Source organism: Canis lupus, chromosome 8 (assembly GCF_003254725.2).
Source record: "Canis lupus dingo isolate Sandy chromosome 8, ASM325472v2, whole genome shotgun sequence".
Classification (NCBI taxonomy): domain Eukaryota; kingdom Metazoa; phylum Chordata; class Mammalia; order Carnivora; family Canidae; genus Canis; species Canis lupus.
Window position 1 is genome coordinate 57,242,776 of NC_064250.1, and position 17,307 is coordinate 57,260,082.

A 17,307-nucleotide genomic window follows, 5' to 3' on the forward strand; every position below is an offset into this window, starting at 1 on the left:
TTTATTTTTCAAAGGAAGAGAGATGCTGCTTTATTGAAAGTGTACTTGTCTCCCTGGAGGGATCCTTCCTTCTTCTGCTCATCCTAGGAAGAGGGGAGTCTGACACACCTCTCAGATAGCTGCAGATCTCTTAGAATGGGAGATCCAGTGGACTATGGTCTGGCCCTCATTCCTGGAAGTCAAGCGGACAAGGGAGGCAGGCAAAAGAGAAGTGGCTGCAGGAAGCCGAGATGAACCTATACTCCAAGAGTTTGTCAAAATAATGGATGTGTGAGTATTGCCCTTGAACCAGATGTGGGAGAGAGAGCTTCATAGATCTGTTTTTATTTCTGCCCTAGAAGAATCTGTAGAGATTTATGAATCTCCAACAGGGAGAGGTCTATATGGAATGGAGCTCTGGGAAACCAGTGACTACGATGAGAAATCACAAATATCCATGAAATGAGTGTTGAAAGAACTTCACAAAGGACAAACAAGTGTGAATTTTCATATATCTCATAAGGCAGAGCACAGAAAAGTCATAATAAGATCTCTTATGAAAGCAAGACATTCTTTTTTTCCCCTTACTACTCTCCTCTCCCCTTCCTCTGAGCCTGAGAGTGGGGGAGAAAGTAACAGAAAAGCAAAAGCATTGGCAACTGGTTGAAGGAGGGAAGATGAATTCCTTTAATATGAAAATTAAAGAAATTATTCATTCTAGGACTAGACGCATTAAAATACAGTTTGGGGGTTTTGTTTTTTTGTCTTTATGTTAAAGTAACCATAGAGCTATTTATTTCCAAGAGTGAATATTGGAAGACTAACCTCATCTCCTAATTTTGGTTCTATGGATATCAATAAGTAAATTGTATTGAAATATATTTTTTAAGGATTTATTTATTTACTTGAGAGGAAGAGAGGGGAGGAAAGCATAGAGGGAGAGGGAAAGAATCTTCAAGCTGATGGTCTGCTGACTTCTGAGACAGATATCGGAGTTTGGTGTCACAACTCATGAGATCATGACCTGAATCAAAACCAAGAGTTGGATGCTTCACCAACTGAGTCACCCAGATGCCCCAATGTTGAAGTATTTTTCAAAACCTTGTAAATATTTTCAATATATTTGAGACAAAGTGAAACAAATATAGAAGTGCATTTTTTAAGTTTTTATTTATTTATTTGAGTGAGACAGTGAGCGAGAGAGGGAGAGAGAGAGAGAGCGAGAGAGAGAAGGAGTAGGGGGAGGGGTAGAAGCAGACTCCTCATTGAGCTGGAATCCCTGACCTGGGGCTTGATGCTAGGACTCCAGGATCATGACTTAAACAGAAAGCAGACACTTCATAGCCTGAACCACTAGGCGCCCCTACAGTTGCATTTTGATCAAACCTCAAAAATCATGCTAATTCAATTTATCAGGTTATATAACATATTTGTATATGAATATGCATGTTCTATTCCTTATAATTAATAACTTCGATAAAAGAAATAACAGAATTATTCAGTAATAAAAGATCACTTTTCTTCCCTTTTCTTTTTCTACCCAATATAAGCTTTTATATTAGCATGTAGAGTTTACATTAATTTTCTGAGAGCTTTCTTTTATTTGTCTTAATACCTGCAATGCAAATACATCATTACAAATGTGTTGTAATTCACAAAGTAGTAGGTTATATTAGTTTCAGATTCATCCCACCATGCCTGATTATTTAGTGCTTAATATGTGGGAGAACTATCTTAAGCCTATGCATAGCTTATATTGTAATAATTATTATCATACAGAAAGTATAAACATGATCTAACAAATGAAAACCATGGTATGTTGGTAAGAGAACAGACTACAAGTAATAAGATTTAATTTCTCATTTCTGGCTAATCAGTAGCTACTGATCAATATTAAACATTTCTGTGTCTCAGTTTTCCATATATAAATTAGAATTGATAATAATCTAGCTTCCTCAAAGTATTTTTTTTTGTTTTAAATAAAATTAGCTTTATTTGTGACCAAGAGATATATGCTGGGAAAACCACAAAAATGTGTTGAAAGGAAAATGAAGTTAATCTTCTCTATATGCTTTTCAGTTGGGCTATAATGAAGGACAGCTCAGGTTTTGCTGGAAACGTGGATCAAGATTCCATCTAAATATAATGGTCAATTAGGAAAATTGTTTTCTATTTATATAATAGTATTCAGAGGTACCAGTTAAAAGACTCAATAACAGCAAAAATGCAGATGACCTCTTTCACATCTTGATGGTAAAATACACAGAGTAATCACAAAGTGAATTTTCTCAGTTATAAGGCTTTTGTAGATAATGATCCTCTTGGAAATATTATGTTGCATAAGTAATATAATATAAATATTATATATCATATATAATACAAATATTTATGTCATATATATAATATAAATATTTTATAATATAAACTAGATTGTCTTAGGAAGCCTATCGTGTCCTGGCATCCTAGATCTGGTTAAAATATAGATCAGTAGATCTGGGATGGAACTTACATTTATACAAGTACGCAGGTGATAAGCATAGTGTTGATCTGTGGATCGTTCTCTGACTAACCTTAAGTTACCCATTTGTGGACTAACCTCCGAGTAATCTTAAGATTCAGCATTTCCATGGGTAAGAACATACCTGAGTAAAACTCTTGCACATGAATACCAGGAAACTGGTATGCAAATATTCCTGGCAATATTATACAAATAAAATGTGGAAATAAAATAAACGTCAATCACCGAAAAAATAGACTAATAAAGGTTTTGGTATATTTATACAGTGGAATAATATTCAGAAGTGAAAACCAATGTTACGGTGATAACATCAACATACTTAGAAATCTAGCATAGGACAAAATAAACAATACAGAAATCTGCATAAAGAATAAAACTTTTATGAAGCATAAATAGTAATAAAATGACAGTTTATTGTGTTTGAGACATAAATAGATAATAAAACTGGAAGTAAGCAATACAAAATTCAGTACGTGGTAAGAGAAGTGCTACTTTTCACTTCATGTATTTTTGAAAAATTTGATTACTTTCCTCAAACATATTTGTGATATAATAAAAAGGGGGAGAAGCATATGAGCACACAGAAGCATGCTTTAAGTTGAGTGGTCAGACAGCCGTGACCCAGAGAAGCACATCCTTTTACACGAGAAGCTTCCAGTTAGAATCCTATGGATCACATCATGCATGCAGATATATCTTTGATCTGCTCGCATCATGGATTTTTTTCTGTTTGTTTGTTTTCATTTTCAAAGAGAAGCAACTCTTCAAATGGGAAAAGTGACACACAAAATATTTGGATTTCTAGCTATCTTCACAAAACAGAAATTCTGGCAAATACGAAGCCTCTCTCCATAAGCACCCAGCTGCTCTCAGCTGGACCAGGAGGGCGGCAGCACTGTTTTGATGAGTGTGTTTTCCCTGCAGCCTCATGGTCTCCCTACCTCTATCACATTCCCTGAACATCTCTGCCAGCCTTTCATGTCTTGCCCCACATAGTGGGGCTGCTTAACAAAGCTAATACTTGGGGGAAGGGTCACTCTTGGGGGGCTTTCAAAGGTCAGACTGGCTAGTTGGAATCCTAGGTCATCCTCTTGCTCGCTGAGTGACCTTAGGGAATCTAAACCCTAAATTGCACAATTACATTTGCAGAACTCACTTTTCTCATCGGTAAGATGAAGGGCTAATAGTCTGTGCCTGAGAATTTTTCCAGGTAAAATGGTTTGCAGAGGGATGGGCCTATAGTAAGCTTTCCATAAATATTGGCAAGCCCTCAATAAATACGAGCTGTTGCTGTTATTGTGCCTTTTATAATCTTTGTGGTGAGAAGTGACATGTCTATGCAAATTCCTGAAGGCGCATCACAATAAGAGGGAGGTGCACACAACTAATTCTAAGTCCCAGAATGTATTGGATATGGGAAATGATTCAGGGGCAATTTGAGAGACAAGGAAGTCAAAACAAAACAAAACAAACAAAACAAAACAAAACTACCTTCAGCAAGATGAAGAGAATATTAAAAGAGACTAATTTCAAGTCGTGGTGGTGAAAGAAGAAAGAAAAAGGGAATCCGATGAAATATCTAGCGATGATGAAGAGATATGGGAAGAAAAAAAAGTGATTCCGTGGAGGGAAGGAGAATGCACATGTTAGAGATTTAAATGTGCGGAAGTTTACAGAGAAAGGAAAGAAAAGCAATAAGAGAGAGAACAAATTTATTTATTTTTTTTAAACAAGATTTATTGATTTATTCATGAGAGACACAGAGAGAGAGGCAGACACATAGGCAGAGGGAGAAGCAGGCTCCCTATGGGGAGCCTGATGTGGAACTCAATCCCAGGACCTCGGGATCACGACCTGAGCCAAAGGCAGACGTTGAACCGCTGAGCCACCCAGGCATCCCAGAGAACAAATCTATGGCTAAATAAATAAAAGGAAGGATGACTAAAGACAACAAAAAGTCCATAATAAATGGAATTCAAATCTGAAAAAAAAAAGAGGAAATTAGGAAGAAACATTATACTTCATGAATGTGAAGAATCTGTTGTTTCTGAGGATTCAGGAAAGGGGAGAAGAGGTTTGGCACTAAATCCTGAAGAACAAGTAGGACACATGAGCTTATCAGCTAAAGTGAAGACCACGTAAGCAGATGTTTGAAACAGAAGCCTGAGTTAGAGCTTTGGAGCCCAAGATAAATAAACTTGTTTTACTGTTAGTCTAAGAATTGGGAAATAGATGTAACAGTAAAACAAAAGAATAACAATAGTTGAAGTCATCACATTAGCTGGATAGGGCATGGAGACCTGTGAGAGGTGCATGAACCCTGAGGCACGTGATTATGAGTATAAATTGTGGGAAAAGAGATTCAACTTTATAGCATATGCAGCAGCCACCTGCTGGCCCCAAGAAATACAAACTGATAGATTACTTAAAGATATGTCTTCTTTTCTTAAAGAAGAAAAAGGTTTTTATATGGAGGCAGTATAACATTCATTTAATAAAAAAAAAAAGATAGTTCTAGAAATAACTAAAGCTCAACAAAAGATGCAAATATATTATATTAGTCTGCAATGGATACAGAATTTAAAATGCTCATATGTACACACGTGTATAAAGACTGGAAAAATACTCATAAAGCGTGAGTCAATGAGGTTTAGGGTTTATGTATAAGAGAAAATAGAAAAGCTTGCCTTTTCAAATCACTACTCCAATAGCTCCCCTGAAAGCTGGATAAACTGGAAAAGGCACTTGAAAGATGAAGGCATTCCTGCGGAACAGGAAGATGGTTCAAATACCGGAGGAAATATCACGTTGAGAAAAAATTCTGTCCTTTGTCAGGACACAGAGTCTAACAGTGTGTTAAAGAAGGTTCTGGAGGAAGTGCCTGAGAAGGGGCAAAGCTAAAAGAATTCATAGCAGCTAAGACACTTTCAGTTTCAAATCACTTCATGAGAGCAGCAGGGAGAAAACAAAGATGAGATTAGAGCACAAATCCGAGAGCAAAATAAAGGACATTTGTATATGATAAGTTCAAAGAGGAAGGAAGGAAGGAAAAATGGAAGGAAGGAAGGGAGAAAGGAAGGAAAGAAGGAAGGAAGAAGGAAGGAAGGAAGGAAGGAAGGAAGGAAGGAAGGAAGGAAGGAAGGAAGGCAGTCAAATAAAAAATACAGATAGGGGCACCTGGATGACTCAGGGGTTGAGTGTATATGCTCAGGGCGTGATCCCGGGTTCTTGGGATTGAGTCCCATATCAGGCTCCCTACATGGAGCCTGCTTCTCCCTCTGCCTATGTCTCTGCCTCTCTCTCTCTGTGTCTCTCATGGAGAAATAAATAAAATCTTTAAAAAAATACAGATAGACTCCACAGACATCTTACTGTGTTCATAAAGAGAGTATGTTGGGTTCAGAGACTGAAATGGATAGCAAAAAGATGTAGAAAGAGAAATTGGATAATTAAGGTGCTTCCAATTTAAAAGAAAGCTGTTTATAGAAAGAAATGTGTGCAGATTCCTACCAGCAAAGTCAAACAGGGAGAACTCCTTGATGCAACGTGAGACCTCACAACCTGGAGAGTAGAAACTCAGTGAGCTGAAAAAGAGAGATATCCCCAGGCTCAGTGGTCTGACCTTACACTAGACCCCTTAACTCAGTTTAAAAAAAATGCTTTGAGTAAAAATGAAACAGCTAACACTCCAAGAGGAGTCTTCTGATGATATTTTTAAAGGATGCTTGAGAAGACATCAGAAACTAGAATTGGCAAGTATCACTGTGCTGATTACAATGGTTTGGCTGGAAAAGATACTAGTGTAACAAAAGGTGTCAAGAAGCCCACATGGTCCTGGGTCAAAGGTATCTGGTGGATTATATTCTGGTATCATGACAAAGGGGAGCATTGCTAGTGTGATTTTACACCACGTAGGCAAGGTAAGTTTGCAGGAAGGTGATGTGTCAGTTAAGTTGAGAATGCAGAGGAATATTATATATCCGTTCTCTATCACCATGGAAAGGCAGAAGAGAAATAAAATCCATGAAGGACTGAAGTGAAACTATCTTTATACACTTCGACGTGAAATCTTCAGAATTTTTCCAAAGAGGGAACATGTCAGATTTGAAAGAAAATAAATGTAAAGATGGAGAAAACGCAATGTTAAGCTGGGTGGGCCTACTTCATATCTTATGCAGCTGAGAACATTCTGAAAATAATGAAAGCCAAAGAGATAAGAAAATGTAAAATATGTGACAAGTTTACAACAAATTTGGAGAAAGTACAGCACGATAAAAGGAGAGGAAAGTTTTATCGAGGCTGCAGAGGGTGACAGATGATCTCTGTGCCTTCCATTATTCAAATTTCACAGCTAAATTATAAAAAGTATCATCATCATCTCCATAGTACACTTTAGAAACTCGAGAATTAGGTGGGTTAAATAACTCGTCCAAGGTCACACAGCAAGCAAATGTAGAGCTGAAATTCAATTCACTGCCTTTACTCCTCAGCTTTTATCTACACACCATTGCCTTTCAAAACAAAGACATAAAAGTGAGAAATAAAGGGAAATACAATTACACTGAAGCTGTATAGTTGAAGGATGGGTGTATTGTCTGTAAAGCAGGAGGCTGCAACAAATAAAAAAATAGGAGAAGGAAAAAAAATGTTGGCATGATTTCCACCCATCACGTAAAAGAGAATCCTGTACCGTATGACGCAAAGGTGTGTGTGAGTATCTGAATAGTTGGGGGCCGAGCTGGGTGTCAGACACCCATGCTGACAGTGCAGGGCTGCAATTTAGAACCTGAATGCTTGTTACAGAAAGAATGATCTCTGAACAATACATAATTAAAATAGAGAAAATGTCACCTGACTTCTCTTTTGCTGCTATTCTAATATACCATCGCCATTCTGTGTAACTAAAGAAGCAGTTGTCCTTAAGCTATGACATTGGGCAGCGCAAAGACCTAGTCACGGTCCTGATGCAGTCACTCTGGGAAGGCAAGGTATACCTGCAATGCTGTCATTCCTTGAGGGTTCCTGGAAGGTCACATTCGAGGATTTACATTCTGGTGCCATCCTTTCCTTTGCCCCCTGATAGTATTGTGCCTATACTTTGACTCTAAGGGCCTATTCACCTTTTAACTTCCGGGGATGACATAATTGAAAGGTAATGGTAACAAAATGAAGCGAACATGAAAAGACAATTTTAAATTCTATTTTGGGAGAAAGAAATTAACAAATAATATAGGCATGACACTACTTTTGTGCAGTTCCACTTTTGTAGAATTTTTATGTATACAATAAAATGAAATGTTGCATAGAACATATTAATGATGATATTATAGGCAATATTATTTCTTTTTGTGTTTTTTTTTCCTTTGGTAAAAAATGCATGAAATATGTAAATATACATAAATATATAAATATGCATCAATATATTTAAATTCATTTAACAGCTTGGATTCAAAAGTAATTATTAATTTCAAGTCACTCTTACTGGACTAATTGAAGTTGACTTAAGTTGATTTTTATAATATAGAAAGCTTTTGTATGTAATCAATCCAGAATTTAAGGAAATTTAGACAACAGTTAATACCTCAAGTAAAGACTATCGTAAATGAATTAAGAACGTAAATAGTTACATGAACAAAACTTTAAAAGTTATATAAAGTATTAATCCTATTAATATTACATGAAGTATGATTGTATTGATAGTTATAATTATGTTAATGTATTAATGATAATAATCATTAATTTTTACTGGGTTTATTATATAGCAGATAGTTTTCTAAAGTGTATTATATCCAACGAAAGATGAATGGATAAAGAAGATGTGGTTTATGTATACAATGGAATATTACTCAGCTATTAGAAATGACAAATACCCACCATTTGCTCCACTTAACTTTTTGAGTTTTACGTGACGTACATGCTGTAATTGTCCAATTGTCTTCAACTGAGAGGCTTAGGCAATGCTAAGTGTTTTGACAACATCCATGACAATTAACAGTAAGTACATAAAAGCAATGCCTTGTGAGCACGTTGAATAAATTGAGCAAGACTGATGTTTCCTAAGCCTTATTGTTCTTTAATCACTAATCCTGATGATGCTGAAAATAATTTTTCTGTTGTGCCTCTAAAAATATGAATATTTATCTTCTCACCATTGAAATAAAATAGAGAGTGCATGCCTCCCTGTCACCATACTACAAAATGTGTTCACCTAATCAGAGTCTTGTGGAGTTAAAGAACCAAAGTTTCAGAGGTGTGAAGAGCACGTGTCATTAAAATGTTTCTCAGGGACAACTACGAACACATGGCTGTTGTCTTAGTTCAGGCTGCTGTGACTACATACCATAAATGAGTGGCTCATCAACAATCCAACATTTACTCTCACCGTTCTGGAGGCTAGAAGTCTGAGATCAAGGCACCAGCTTGGTAGAGATCTGGTGAGGATCCCCTTTTAGGTTGTAGGCAGCTAACTTCCGGATGGATGCACATGTGGTGGTGAAGAAAAGCTAGCTACCTCTCTGACTTCTTAGAAGGGCGCTAATCTCCTCATGAGGACTCCCCCCACATGACCTAATTAGCCCTGAAAGCCTCCACTTTCTAATACAAATCACATTGTGGGTTAGGATTTCAACATAGGAATGTCAGGGAGACACAAACATTTAGTCCATTGTAACTCCTTGGTTTGTATGGCAAATTACAAATAAAAAGAAAGTGGATTCCAGATCTTCAGTTTCCGATTTAATCCAATTGCCTTCTATGTGTCACTGGAAGGGCAATGTTCACTGTCTGATTTTTGTTTTTGATTCCACTTATCCTCAGTATCTGACACCTCCCTGAGAAACCCAATGCATTAACATTTTCTTTCCTACTTTTTCTGCCTAGTCTCCTCTTCTTCATCCTTGCAGTTCCTGAGGGGATTATGACCAAGGCAGGCAGGAAGGAGATAAGCAACAGGAAAGAGCCAACGATTTGCTTTCCTGTGGGCCTTGATAGCACACAGTGCTTAAGTTTCATTTTGAGTGTGATGGAGACCATGGGCAACTTTTTGAGTAAGAGAGTGAAATTACCTAATTTATATTAACAAATGCCACTCTAACTGGTATCTGGAGAACTAACTGCAGGTAGAGAAATCCATCAGCTGCATATTTCAACCCAGGTGACAGACATCTGTGGCTGAGTCTAGGTGTCAGCAGAGTGGATGGTCAGATTCTGTGGGTACACGCTTGTCCCGAGAAGATGGTGTCCAGTGGAGTCATTACAAGATGAAATGAGAAATAAGGGGGAGATATAAAAAAGTCAAAGATCCCTTCAAGGTTTGGGGACTGAGTATTAAATGCTGTGTCTGTGGACCGAGATGAAGAAGACAGGATGCCAGTGCTCAGGAGTTCCACTTTGGACGTGCTGGGATGGACGTGACAGTTAGACATTCCAGGAAGAGAGGCAGGGGGCTCTACGTGCCAGAGGCAGATTGGGGTGGAGATCCAAATGCAGGATTCACGTCCACATGACTCTGGATGAGATCATCTGGGGAGGAGTACACACAGAAACATGAGTAGAAAACTCACTCAAGACTCTGTTCTACAACAAAAGGTATGATTCTTCACCTAAAAGGTGGTGATCTGGGACAATGGGGCCATGACTTGAAGAATGTAATGTCTTGTTACTATCAAGAAATTAGAATATATTAATGATACCTGTGGTTAACATGCAACCTCCCTGAAAAGATGGTTATTTTATTTTATTTTTCCAATACAAATTTAAGGATGGCTCTCTTCATGCCCTACAGTACATGAGTCACTTTCAGCAGTGAACTTCAGTTAATCCTGAGAGGCTGGCAGATTCACTTCTAAAAACTGGTGGCACAATTGGAAAGAAAAATTGCCCTTTTGAGTAAATGCTTTATAAAGGCAATTAAAGTAGAAAGATGTGTTTATGGGCTTTCACCCTTCAAAATGGCTATAGATCAAATTTATTAAAAATGTAATTTGGAAGAGAAACTGGCAATACAGCAATAAAAATAAAAATGAAACTAATTTATCTTAGAAGTCTGTGCTGCTTTTAGCCCTAACCATCCCAAAGATTTTGTTAGTCAAACACAAGTTGGAATTGAAAACTGCCTTGCAATCCCGAAGCATTTTGAACAAGCATGTAGCCATGGTGTATGTGGTCACATGACTGATGAATTCTCATAGTTTAAGACAGAAAATGTAGATATAATTTATTTATATCTAAAACTTAATAAAGATACTGTTTAGGAGCTATATATATTTTTTAATCAACACAAGAGGATTTGGGAAGAACAAATGTACCATTCACACTTACATCCATCTAGGTAGTTAAAAGAGGCAATCTTTTCTCCATATGTTTAAATCAGCATTTCTACCTGTTTTGCACTTGCTCTTTCTTTCTTTCTTTTTTTTTTTTTTTAATTAATTGGTTTTGGAAGAAAATAAGGGAATACCTTCAAGGCTTAAGAGGCCATTTTAGATATCAAATACTGTAAAGAAATCAAATAATATTCTTTCTCTTAAAAACATACTTTTTGTAAAATTAATCCTATTTTTTTAAATTTATGACCTGCTTTCAGTTCAAGAATAGTGTACAAATGGGTTGTTTCATATAACAAAAAGTATCTTTTCTGACTGCCTTCCAGATTTCTTTTTTTAAGATTTTTAAAATCTATTTATTCATGAGAGTCACACACAGAGAGAGAAGAGGCAGAAACATAGGCAGAGAGAGAAGCAGGCTCCCTCTGAGGAGCCTGGTCTAGGACTCGATCCCAGGACCCTGGGATCATGCCCGGATCCAAAGGCAGACACTCAACCATTTATCCACCCAGACATCCCTCTAGTTATTTCAATATCCTATGATAACATTGAATTCAGTGAACCTGTCCAGCTTTGGACAGAGTCCTTCACCAGTAAGGAACTAACAACTTACAGACGAGCTTCGGGTTCACCATATTCAAATATACATTGTTCTTGAAGTGTTTGTGGGCACAGAGAGGAAAGAGTTGGCCCCCAGATGAGGTTAGCTGAACAGACTATCTGGGGACGTGGTGGGTGGGGAAAGGATGGTTCTAACCTAGGATGGCAGCCCAGTGTGTAGTGCCTTCCCTGTCTTTGCTTTGGCTTCTTTCTCCCTGGGATTGAGCAATGTTCTGAAATGTAAATCCCCCTATTTCCTTTAATGCCTCTCAACATTCCTGAAAGATTACACTTAACTTTCAGACCTAAAGAGTTGATCTTTATCTTCAATTCATTCAACACAGAAAAAAATGATTATTAATAGCACACAGAGCAAATAGTGATTTCAGAAGCCTTATTATCATATAAGCCTACCTGCAAGGCGAGCTCAGAACTGAAAGGTATTTATTTTAGCAGAATTTTAATGAGTGCTTGCCTTTTAAAGTCTGTAACACCGTTGTATTTAAAACCATTAAACAATAGTTGATGTCTTTACCAACCAGATCGTCTCGATATTAGCCTGAATTATCTAGTAAGACAGTCGTTTTTGAGAACTAAGTCAGTTTGCTTATTAATTGTAGTTGCAAAGTACCATCCACTTACATCAAGTACAAGTCTTGAGAGACATTAATTTAGAAAAAATAGCAACCAAAATTTTTGTCCCTTTACAATATACTTATTTATTTGTAGTCCACATAACAAATAAATTAAATGATGAAACATGTGTCTAATAGATTTTCCCCAAATCGCACTTACTAGGCATGTAGAGCAGGAACCCAAGACATCCATTCAGTGTGATTTTCCCAGTTCAGAAAGTGGTTATGACCATGACACAAACAGGAGTGGTCCTCTCTGCATAAATATCACTGCTTTGCTATTAGAATTAGTGGAAGGACATTTTAAAAGAAACAAATACCCAGGTCTCCAGGCCACTTTATATTTTCAGCTATAAAAATATAAAATAAAATCAGGTTTTTATGCGATCGAATGATTTTCCATCTCTGGGCAAAGGAGAGAAATAACTGATTTGCTTTGTGAATATATTTCACCAATGTCTATATAGAATGTGACAGTTACCTACTGCACAAACTGTATCCTTTTAGAAATGTAGTAAATTTAAAGCTTTTTATGAGCCTGTGTGAGCCTGTGTGATAGCTAGAAAAAATGGCACGTTGAAAAGGAGTTTATTTAAACTTCAGAACCTGGCTAACGGTGCAAACCACATCTTTGCCTGGAAGCAGTATATCTACCTGAGCGAAGATGGGCTAGTAATGTGTTCATGAGGCAACACAATGGAGGCTCCTGTGTGCTGATACATATGCTGTTTTTACACCAAGTATAAATTAGGACTGGAATAGTAATTGCTGTACGTTTCGTTCTCCATACTAATATAAATATGTCCAAACGCATTTGAGAGAAAAATGGCAGTTTCGAATTTTTTTATTAAATTGTCAATCTTTTTCTCTCTCTCTTCTCTTTTTCTCCTGTAGATATAGAGACACAGATATAAATAGATACATCATAGAGATATAAATGAATCATAGAGGGATCCTTGGGTGGCGCAGCGGTTTGGCGCCTGCCTTTGGCCCAGGGCGCGATCCTGGAGATCCGGGATCAAATCCCACGTCAGGCTCCCGGTGCATGGAGCCTGCTTCTCCCTCTGCCTGTGTCTCTGCCTCTCTCTCTCTCACTGTGTGCCTATCATGAATGGATAAAAATTTAAGAAAAAAAATAAATAAATGAATCATAGATAGATTATAGATGTATAGGTGTACATAGCTAGATTTGTGATGGTTAGAACATAGATACACAGGTCACAGTTGTTAGGACAGATTATTAACAAGATCATAGATTTAGAAAATCTAGGATAGTTCATAGATCTATGGCAGATCAAGGATAAGTATAGATAAATCTATAATAGATCTGCATGTATATGATCAATTTATACCTATGTATACATAGGAGAAGGAGAGACATCAGGATTGACCAACTTTTTCTGTGAAGGGCCAGATAGTTCTTCTTTAAGGTTTTACTGGGCATATGGCCTCTGTTATAATTGTTCAACTGTTTTGTGTTGTAGCACCAAAGTTGTAAGCAATATGTACATAAACAAGTACAACTGTGTTCCAATAAAATGTTATTTACGGACACTGAAAATTGAACTTCACAGAATTTTTATGTGTCACGAAATATTATTCGTTTTTTGTCAATCATCTAAAAATGAAGAAACTATTCTTAGCTTGAGGTCTCTAAGAGAGTGTCTTCAGGGCATATTTGCCCATGGGGCTGTAGTTTATAACTTTTAAAATATATATATAATAACCATTGTGGGTTTTTTTAATTTCAAAGAATTTCACAGCCCATTGTGGCCCATATCATCTTATTATGACCTGCAACCATCTCTGCAGTAAATATGAACTCTAGATAAGAAAATGAAAGTAGTTTCAAAGCAGAAGACTTTTAAAAATAAAATGTAATTTTATTGCACAAATTGGACTGCAGCCAAGATAGAAAAACTCACACCTCTACTTTAAAAGAAAGTGCACAAGAATATGTCTCAACTAAATGTTTCATTATATGTAAGTTAAGATGTATAATTAGTCAAAATAAAATCCCAGTATTTTCACAGTGTTGCAAACACAGTACAATATTAATTTTCACAATATATTTTATATGCAAACAAATTTGGTTTGTCTAAAAAAAAACTGTTGCTTTCCTCAGAAAAGCTGTCTTTGATAATAAATAAGAATTCCACTGAAAAATGAAACTTTCCATATGTGAGAAATTTTGGAAATATGAATCGAAGGAAAAGGAAGCCTTCTCTCTGAAATATGTGATTTTACAGATGTAACTTCTTAACACTCAAAAGTCTGAATGCCCCAATCTATCAGTTTATACAAAGAATGAATGGATAAATAAACAAGTGTTTTTTGTTTATTTGTTTTTAAATTCATTTGGCATCCAGGTCATTCGTCCAGTAGACAATGGAAGCATTTCTTTCTTTGATTCAATAAAAATTCCTAATCAGAAAGCTAGATGTGTCAAGTGACTTTTTCTTTTTTTTTAAGATTGTATTTATTTATTCATGACACACACAGAGAAAAAGGCAGAGACACAGGCAGAAGGAGAAGCAGTCTCCCTGTGGGAGCCTGATATGGGACTCGATCCCAGGACCCCGGGATCACACCCTGAGTTGATGGCAGACACTTAACCACTGAGCCACCCAGACATCCCATGTCAAATGATTATTTCATGAAAGTACTATCCATTTGGTTTCTAACCAATCTTGACATTCAAAATATTACCAATATTTGTTTGTTTGCTCACTTGCTTGTTTGTTTTTGGTGGAGGCTTGGAAGAGCTGAGAACTAGGATTGGCCTTCATTCTAAGTCATCTCTCACATTTTTCTTTGCCTATAGGAAATAAAAACAGGTTAAGTAAAGGTACGATCCCCTTTGGGAACCTAGTTGCCCTGCTATGATCATAGACACACACATTAAACATTTCTGTTTCTTTCATGACCAGGGACCAGAGGAGTTTCAGAACAACAACAACAAAACAAAACAGAAATTGGAGGTGGCCACACTTCCATCCTTTCCTTTACTCTCCTGCTACAAACACCATCAAGCAAAAAATGACAATTTCTCATAGAATGATGAAGCTACTATCATTTTGTGACAAATATATAAAAGGATAGAAGGTGAAATCCTGCTTAAAAACTAGTGTGAAACCATATGTACAGCCTTTGTTTTAAAAATAAATGGGCCACATGGTTAGACAACTCCTTTTGTTCATGCTAAAAAGTATAATCTGTTTTATGAGTTTATTGGCTGGGTATTTGTCTTTAAAAGGTAAAAAAGTATAGTTCACAGAAGATGAGCTCTGCTTTCTCATGAGCATCTCTGAAAACCTAAGTTCGACCTAAAGAGCTCCTGGATCAATGATTTCTTTCTAAACAATGACCTGGTATGGCCCATGAAAATGCATATTTAACAATATAAATATGAAAGAAACGAAAAACAAGACCAAGGGAAACTGAAGTTGTGGAACGTAGGGTAAGAGTCTAACACCAATTATGTCTGTTAGTGGTTACATTAAAATTTTCCAGTAAAATCAGCAACTTCATGAGGAAGGTCCTGCTCATCTTGGTGCTCCAGGGCCATTCTCTTCATTGGCAAATGCATTGTCTTGTTTGCTCTGTGACATTGCTTACATCTTTATATATATATATTATTGGAGTTTGATTTGCCAACATATAGCATAACACCCAGTGCTCATCCCATCAAGTGTCCCCCTCAGTGCCCGTCATTGCTTACAGTCTTAAATACCATCTCTGACTGACTACAATTTGATGTAGAAAATGACTTTAGAAAAAGGCTCAGGCCAGGAAACTTCATCACAGCATCACAGAAATTTTAAGAGCCTGTTGTGACATAAGTGCTGCTTATAACAAACCTATAAATATCTTTACCAGTATCACAGAGTCCAAATATATACCTCCTGGTAAATTTCCAGGTAAATTAAGATAAAGCAATCCCAACTCGGCCTAGGAAGCCTATGCAGGCTCTCTAGAATAAAAGTGGTATAGTGTGATTCCACAAGAAAGGTCCTAATAATGGTAAACAATAATAATAATAATTCACTCTATAGATATGTATTGTTCTATAGCTATTATATTTTCATACACATGAATCATACGACTTGCAGTAATTGCAAGTAATCGCATAATCGATGAATTCTGAAGAGTGCTATGTGAATGCTACTTCTGCTTGCTGGGTGTTGGCCATGATTAAATGCCTTCCACAGTATTTCACTGAAGAATTGTTATTATAACTCTTGAACCACCCCGGAATTGTTGAAGAGGTGATGGTGATGATATTACTATTGATGTTGCTCAAAGCCCTGTTGGGAACATGCAGTGTGCCTTCTTTACAGGGGATTTTCACTCATTACTACAGTAGAAATGAGTGTTTATGGACCCATTTCTGATCCAACGAATGTTGTCAGCAGATGGGACCAAGGCTGTCAAAGCCAGACCCACATACCTTTAGGCTTTACCGGGTCAGCATTGCAGAGCCAATTTCCAACTTCTAGCATCTTGTTGCTTGTGTGGCTCACTCTGCCTGTGGCAGCACCAGGAGAGGAAAGTCCCCAGAACAGCTCTCATCCAGCGACTGACAGAAGTTGGTATAAAATGCTCTGGCTGTCTCACTCTTCAATTGGCATGACTCAGAGCCTCACATGATATACTGGCTCCCCATGAATCCTGTCAGGACAAAATTGCAATCCATCTCATTGGGAATTTGCTTTGCAACACATGTTTTCTTGGCTTTCCCTGACCTTTTTTTTGCCTGTTCTACTTCCTCACTTCAGTATTCAGTATTTCCAGGACCACATCCCAAATAAACAGCTTGCACTTGAAATTTTGTTTTCTGGATCTGTTTTGCAACTTGGTGAAACCAGATAGCAGACTTCCCAAAGTATTTTCGGAGGGCTATGAGAACATGGTGTTCCTCTTTTATCTACCAATAATACCTGTTTGTCTGTTTTAAAAAAAAACTCTTGAAATGTAGTTTTTTGTTTCTCTGACATAATGAATTGGAAGAGGTGCTTGAGTATCTAACCAGTTTCTTTAAATCAAACATGCACATCTCTGCAATAACAATGAGAGATGAGAAACTGGGGAGACTGGAATGAGTTTTCCCAAGGCATTTATAAGGAATCCAAATCCAGTCAACCATCTTCCTGTTAGCTAATGCTTTGCTATTCTTGATAATCTTAGAAAGGTCTTTGCCAATATTAATCTTGATTAAATTTTCTGACAGCCATTGATTAAAGGTTGTTTG

General features: G+C 37.0%; 1 long non-coding RNA gene across 2 annotated transcripts; it reads right to left on the minus strand.

Moving 5' to 3' along the window:
• Positions 1-8,384: 8,384 nt before the first annotated feature.
• On the minus strand, positions 8,385-16,819 carry LOC112657678 (uncharacterized). 2 transcript variants are annotated; one of them, XR_004817810.2, is made up of 4 exons: positions 16,507-16,819; positions 14,788-14,874; positions 12,217-12,312; positions 8,385-10,018 (listed from the first exon to the last, which is right to left on the minus strand). It is a non-coding gene; the product is annotated as an uncharacterized LOC112657678 (long non-coding RNA). The 2 variants fall into 2 exon arrangements; XR_003135216.3 differs by lacking the exon at positions 12,217-12,312 and having other exon boundaries at positions 16,507-16,800.
• Between the last annotated feature and the right edge of the window lie 488 nt (positions 16,820-17,307).